The 6,661-nt window shown below is 37.4% G+C and overlaps 1 non-coding gene across 1 annotated transcript; it reads left to right on the forward strand.

The window, feature by feature from the left end:
- Positions 1-6,062: 6,062 nt before the first annotated feature.
- On the forward strand, positions 6,063-6,169 carry LOC127108666 (small nucleolar RNA R71). Its single transcript, XR_007796189.1, has one exon. It is a non-coding gene; the product is annotated as a small nucleolar RNA R71 (small nucleolar RNA).
- Positions 6,170-6,661: the final 492 nt, after the last annotated feature.

Genomic DNA, 6,661 nt, shown 5'->3' on the forward strand with positions numbered 1-6,661 from the left:
TGCTCATTTCTTGCTATTGTTGTGTTGTCTGAAGTCCTCTTCATAGAGGCATTTGTTCTGAGCATTGAATTGTTGAAATCCATGAAGTTCAGCATGAACACCATATTTTTCTCCTTCTAATTTCTCTTACTATGGGGATCTAGAAGAGAAATTAATGGTACAGGGGTGATGTACATCACCCCAGCTTTCCAATGATATGAGGATCGCTCGTTTTCATTAAGATTTTTACCTCTGCAATTCTCACCGGAAAATGCAACCTCGCCGGAGAAGACGGTGGTGTACACCACCGTCTCTTTGCCAGATCAAATCTAAGCCATCAAATGCGTTTTCCAGATCTAATCGTGGCCATCAATTGTTATGACTTATTTTAATGCTTCATGTGTCTCATTGACTAAGGCTTATGGTGAGCGCGCGCATGTGGAGCGTTTGATCAGCCACGTCAATTAATGAGGCTTAATCAGACGCCTCTCCTTTTTTCTGATTTTCTTAATTTCCATTTTATTTCTTTTATTTCATTTAACTTCAAAAATTCATAACTCTCTCATTTTTAATCCAAAAAATATGGGACCAATTGCATTATTTCTCTTTTTAATTCTAGTTTCTAAAAATGATTTTTAATATTTTTTATTTTATCATTTGATATTTTTTGTGAATTTTCTCTTTTCTGGTCATTTTTAATTCATTTTAAATAGTTTTTGATATTCAAAAAATACAAAAATATTTTCTTAACCTATTTGAATGATGATGGATCTATGAAAAATATTCTCATCAATTTATTAATTGATTTGAGATTTATTTGAGATTTTAGTTCAATTAGGTTGTTTTTATTCATTTTTAATTGATTAAAAATAGTTTCTGATTTTTAAAAATGCTGAAATTTTTTGTCAAACTTTGTTTGACCTTGTTGAACTTGGGATAAATCACTTGGACTTTTCAAAGTTGATTTGAAGTAATTTTGAAGATTGACCTTTCTTTAATATTTTAATTCAAGTTTATTCTCAAATATTAAAAATGCTAAAAATATTTTGTTCATGTCTTGACTTCCAATCTTCATCTCACTTCTGTTTTTGTTTGTTTGACCATGATCCTCAATGTCATTGGCCAACACTTGTTGATTGGTACACTCCATTTCATTTAATGCACTTTATTTCTTCTCATTTTCCATTATCCATCTTCATCTCCTTCTTCTTCTTCTTCTTTCCCTTTGATCAATGAGTTAAAGGTTGATAAGTTAGCATTGATTAGGGAGGCTTAATCTTCCTTGATTCAAATCTAATTCATCTTGATCAATTGATCAAATGAATGGCTTTGCATTAAGGATAGGTTGCTTCCTAAATCATGCAAAGGACTTAAACCAATACAAGATCAATTCTCTTCTTCTTTTTGGCATGGCAAGTTGTTGGAACTTGGTTCACTAATCAAGACTTCTAACTTGTGTTGTTGCCTACATTATTATTGACCGACCTCAGATAGTTTTGACTTCTACATAAGTCCAATTACGATTGCTTAACATAGCGCTAAATTTGCCTTATGGCACACTAACTACTAACATTAACCATTAATCGTTAACATTTACTTTTTGCACTTTACATTTATGCAATTTACTATTCTTGTACATATTATTCATTTGCTTTTCCCCCTTTGCTCACTTGAGCACATGTTTATGTTAATGCAATTTGACCTTTGCTCACTTGAGCACATAATTGTGTATATATCATTGTGCTTGTGTTTTGTTTTGATTGTTGTGGACCAAAATGCAAAGAATTGGACAAAATGGACTTAGACTTTAGGACTTTCCCTATGAAAATTTGGAGTCAAAGAGCAACTAGGCATTGGGCCTTTAGAGTGCTATAAAAGTCAAAGAGCAACTAGGGATTGGGCCTTTAGAATGCTTAATGTTGAAAGATGACCTTGAAAGGACCAACTTCTAAACTCTTCTTGTCCATTCCTTGTTTGTTTTACTAGAATCTTTTAATGTGTGTGTTTTTGTGCTAGGAACTCCAACTTGATCCAAATTGAGGAACCATTGACATGAGCTTCTAAGAGAGAGAGATCCAAGATACCTTGAGGAGTTTTCCAAGAGTTCATTTGATTATTGATTGCTTGAGTTTATGCTTATGTGATTGCTTATTCCAAAGGATGAGAGCTACTTGGATCATCAATATGATCTCAAGAGAGGAACTCCATTTGTGGTTTTGTTCTCTTATCTCTTACCTCTTGCATGATTAGGACTTAGCCTTTCTTCTTCTTCCCTCCACTCTAACCCAAGCCAAAACCTTTGTGCAAACATTTAACACTTGTTTTCAACATTAGAAACTTAAGACTTATGCTTTTGATTTTCAAACTTTTCTTTTCATAACACTTATTTTGAATTGAACTTCTAAGTCAACCTTGACCATTTTGTACATACTTTTCATTGGTAAATATAACTCATTCAAATACTTTTGTGGTTTCAATGGCCACTTTCTTAATCAAAATTTTTTCACAACCTTTAGCTATTAGGTTTGAGTTATCCTTGAGGTAGATGTAATGCTCACTTATATCCTTAGTGATGGACAATGAGTCTTCCATGCTTATTATATGGTTAACCCCTCACTAGCATGTTGAAGCTATCCTCACATGGTGGATTTGTGGTTTTAGGTTGAGTTTTCTCCCTTGGATAACAAAAGACCTTAGGGCTTTTGGACCAATCAATTCACCAATTCATTTTTTGAGATTTTTACCCCGAACTACGAGGTTTTGATCCTAATCTTTTTTAAGATGGTACGTAGGCAATGGGTTTATCCATCCAAACACAAATGTAAATAAACTTGTACATTCTCTTCTCATCTCTTCAATCATGTTTGCACAAACAAATTTTCACCAAATACCAACCTTACAACCAATGTGAAAAGGGCTCCCTAGAAGTACCTAGGATGTTTTGGGTGCTTAAAACCTTCCCATTGCATAACCAACCCCCTTACCCCGATCTCTGACATTTTTACTAGTTTTTGATTCGATAAAACTTTTAGGTTTTTGTTCGCTTTCTAACCATTCCTTTGGATAAATAGAAGTGCGGTGGCGACTCGATTTGTATGGTTTACCTTAGACTTAGTCAATATCTCTAATGGTAACGAATACCCCGCTACACTTCATTACATTTTCCATCGAAAATGAATTCAGCATCTTTCATTAAAAGGCCAGTTAAAGGTTTGGTTATTCTGGAGAAGTCCTTGATAAAATGCCGGTAGAATCCAGCGTGTCCAAGGAAACTTCGGACTTCTCTAATACTTATAGGTGGTTTTAGGTTCTCTATAACTTCTATCTTAGCTCTATCTACCTCAATACCTTTTTCGGAAACTATATGTCCTAAAACAATCCCTTCGGTCACCATGAAATGACACTTTTCCCAATTTAGCACGAGGTTCACCTCCACGGATCTCTCCATGATTTTCTTAAGGTTAGCAAGACAATTTTTGAAATCAAATCCGCAAACTGAGAAATCATCCATAAATACTTCCATGATACCATCTAGGTAATCTGCAAAGATTGACATCATGCAGCGTTGGAAAGTGGTTGGGGCGTTACAGAGGCCGAATGACATTCGTCTGTAGGAAAAAGTTCCATAAGGGCATGTAAAGGTAGTTTTTTCTTGATCTTCGGGGTGGATAGGTATTTGGAAGAATACAGAGTATCCATCTAGATAGCAGAAGTAAGAGTGTCTGGCTAGACGCTCCAATATCTGGTCTATAAATGGTAAAGGGAAATGATCCTTCCTGATTGCTTTATTTAATTTTCTGTAGTCTATGCACATCCGCCATCCTCCTTCCATCCATTTTGCTACATGTTCGCCTTTGTCGTTTTGCACGACTGTGATGCCTCCCTTATTAGGTATTACATGCACAGGACTCACCCACTTACTATCTGAGATCTGGTATATTATACCTGCCTCAAGTAACTTAAGAACTTCTTTTTTAACAACATCACTCATTATAGGGTTTATTCTTCTCTGATGTTCTCTGGAGGGTTTTGAATCTTCTTCGAGCGAAATCCGATGCATGCATACGGATGGGCTTATACCTTTCAGGTCAGAGATATTATATCGTAAGGCTGAGGGATATCTTCGTAAAACGTTTAAAAGTTGGTATGTTTCCTCTTGGCTCAAGGTAGCACTGACTATAACTGGACGGTTCGTCTCTTCATCGAGGAACTCATATCTCATGTTCTTATGCAGTTCCTTAAGTTCTAAGGTTGGTTTCTTAGGGCATGGGATAGGATCTGGGGTAAGGGATAAACATTCGTAAAGGTTATCATCGATGTAGGGTTTCCTAAAGTCATCATCTTCCAGTATGAGAGTTGATGGCAACTTAATTGTTTTTATGATTTGTTCTTGTTCTAATTCCCTAACGCATTCATCAATGATATCTATGGCATAACATGCTTCTGCCATCACAGGTGCCATAAGAAATTTTAAGAGTATAAATTCTATTTTCTCGTCACCTACCTCAAAGGTCAACTTTCCTCTCTTGACATCTATTATGGCTCCTGCAGTTGATAAGAATGGTCTACCTAGAAGGATTGGTATATCATTATCCTCTTTGATGTCCATGACAACAAAATCAGTAGGGATAAATAACTGACCTATCCTAACAAGGACATCTTCTAATATGCCTATCGGATACTTAACAGATCTATCGGCTAACTGAAGTGACTTCTTAGTAGGCTGTAATTCTCCTAAGTTTAACCTCTCACAAACTGCTAAAGGCATTAAGCTCACACTATCTCCTAAGTCTAGAAAAAGATTTTTCGATGACATGACTTCCCAAAAGACAATGAATGGAGAAACTTCCAAGATCTTTGTCCTTTTTGGCTAACTTATTCTCGGAAATAGAATTGCATTCCAAGGGTTTCGGATCGTCGAGTCTACGTTTGTTGGTAAGGATGTCTTTGAGAAACTTTGCATAAGAAGGTATTTGGGTGATGGCTTATGTGAAAGGGATTTCTACGATTTTTCTATAACTTTAATAAATTTCTGATATTGGTTATTGATCTGGGTTTATTTGAGTCTTTGCGGATATGGTATAGGTGGTTTGTATGGCGGGGGTGGTACATAAGTTTTATCTTTAGGTTCTTCTCCTTTTTCTTGACTTTCCTGGTTTTCAGATTCCACTGGTTCCTTTACTTTGTCCGTGGGTTCGGTATATTCCTTATAAGTTTTGGGTTCACTCAATCTTGGGTTTGGTGGCTCATCATAAGCGTTCCCACTTCGTAGGGTAATGGCATTGGCTTGTCCTCTCGGATTCTGTTGAGGTTGTCCAGGGAACTGTCCTCCAGGCGTGGTTTGGGGGGCTTAGTTTAAAGCTACCTGAGAGATATGGGTTTCAAGCATCTTGGTATGAGTAACTATTTGGTCAACCTTGGTTCCTAACTGGGTAATCAGTTCGTTAACGTGAATGTTCTGGTTCATAAACTCTTTGTTTTGTTGGGTTTGAGCAGTGATAAAATTTTCCATAATTTTCTCAAGGCTCGGCTTTGGTGGCACAGGTTGCATAGGTTGATTTGATCTTGGGGCTTGGTAACCTGTTTGTCTCGGAGGCGCATTATTTTGGATTGGGTTATTGTTCTTATAGGAGAAGTTCGGGTGATTCCTCCATCCAGGGTTATAGATATTCGAATATGGGTTCCCTTGGGTGTAGTTCATTTGCTCAGAGTGGGTTTCGTTTAATAGACTGCATTCTGCAGATTGGTGTCCTTTGGTTCCACATATCTCAAAATTCGACGAAACTGCGACTGCAGTATTCAGGTTTATGCACATATGCTCGACCTTGAGGGCTAATGCGTCCATTTTAGCTTGCATCATGTCTATAGAGTTTGACTCATGTACTCCTCCTTGAACTTCCTTCTTCTCAACTGTCGCTCATTCGACTCCCCATGATTGATGGTTTTGAGCCATATCTTCGATGAGGGCACTAGCTTCAGGATAAGGTTTGTTCATCAGTGCACCTCCTGCGGCAGCGTCGATGGTCATCATAGTGTTATAGTGAAGTCCATTATAGAAGGTCTGAATGATTAACCAATTTTCTAAACCATGATGTGGGCATGCTCTTAACAGCTCCTTATGTCTCTCCCAAGCTTCGAACAACGATTCTCCTTGGTTCTGGGTAAATCTAGTTATGTGGTTTCGAAGAACGGCGGTCTTACTTGGGGGAAAGTATCTAGCAAGGAATAATTTTCTAAGGTTATCCCAAGTCGTAATGGAATTGGGTGGAAGGGAATCTAACCATGACAGGGCTTTATCTCTGAGGGAAAAAGGGAATAATCTTAAACAAATTTCCTCAGGAGAAGCTCCATTGGTTTTAAAAGTGTCTTCTAATTGGAGAAAGATTTTTAAATGTTGGTTTGGGTTCTTAGTAGCGAGACCTGCGATTTGTCTCTGTTGCACTAGTTGCAACAGGGAGGGTTTAAGTTCGAAATTATTAGCTGGGATGGTTGGGTTTACTATACTAGAACTAGGTTCTTCGTTGGATGGTTGGGCGAAACCCTTAAGAGGTCTTTGGTTTTGATCTTCGACCATAGCTCTCCTAATTCTATGGAAGAATAAACGTGCGCGAGCGTAACATTCAGGTTCCGCCAAAGGGTATACTAAGCTTCCGGTGCTGCGAGTTTTTCGCATTGACCGGCG

The sequence above is a fragment of the Lathyrus oleraceus genome, chromosome 7 (assembly GCF_024323335.1).
Source record: "Lathyrus oleraceus cultivar Zhongwan6 chromosome 7, CAAS_Psat_ZW6_1.0, whole genome shotgun sequence".
Lineage (NCBI taxonomy): Eukaryota > Viridiplantae > Streptophyta > Magnoliopsida > Fabales > Fabaceae > Lathyrus > Lathyrus oleraceus.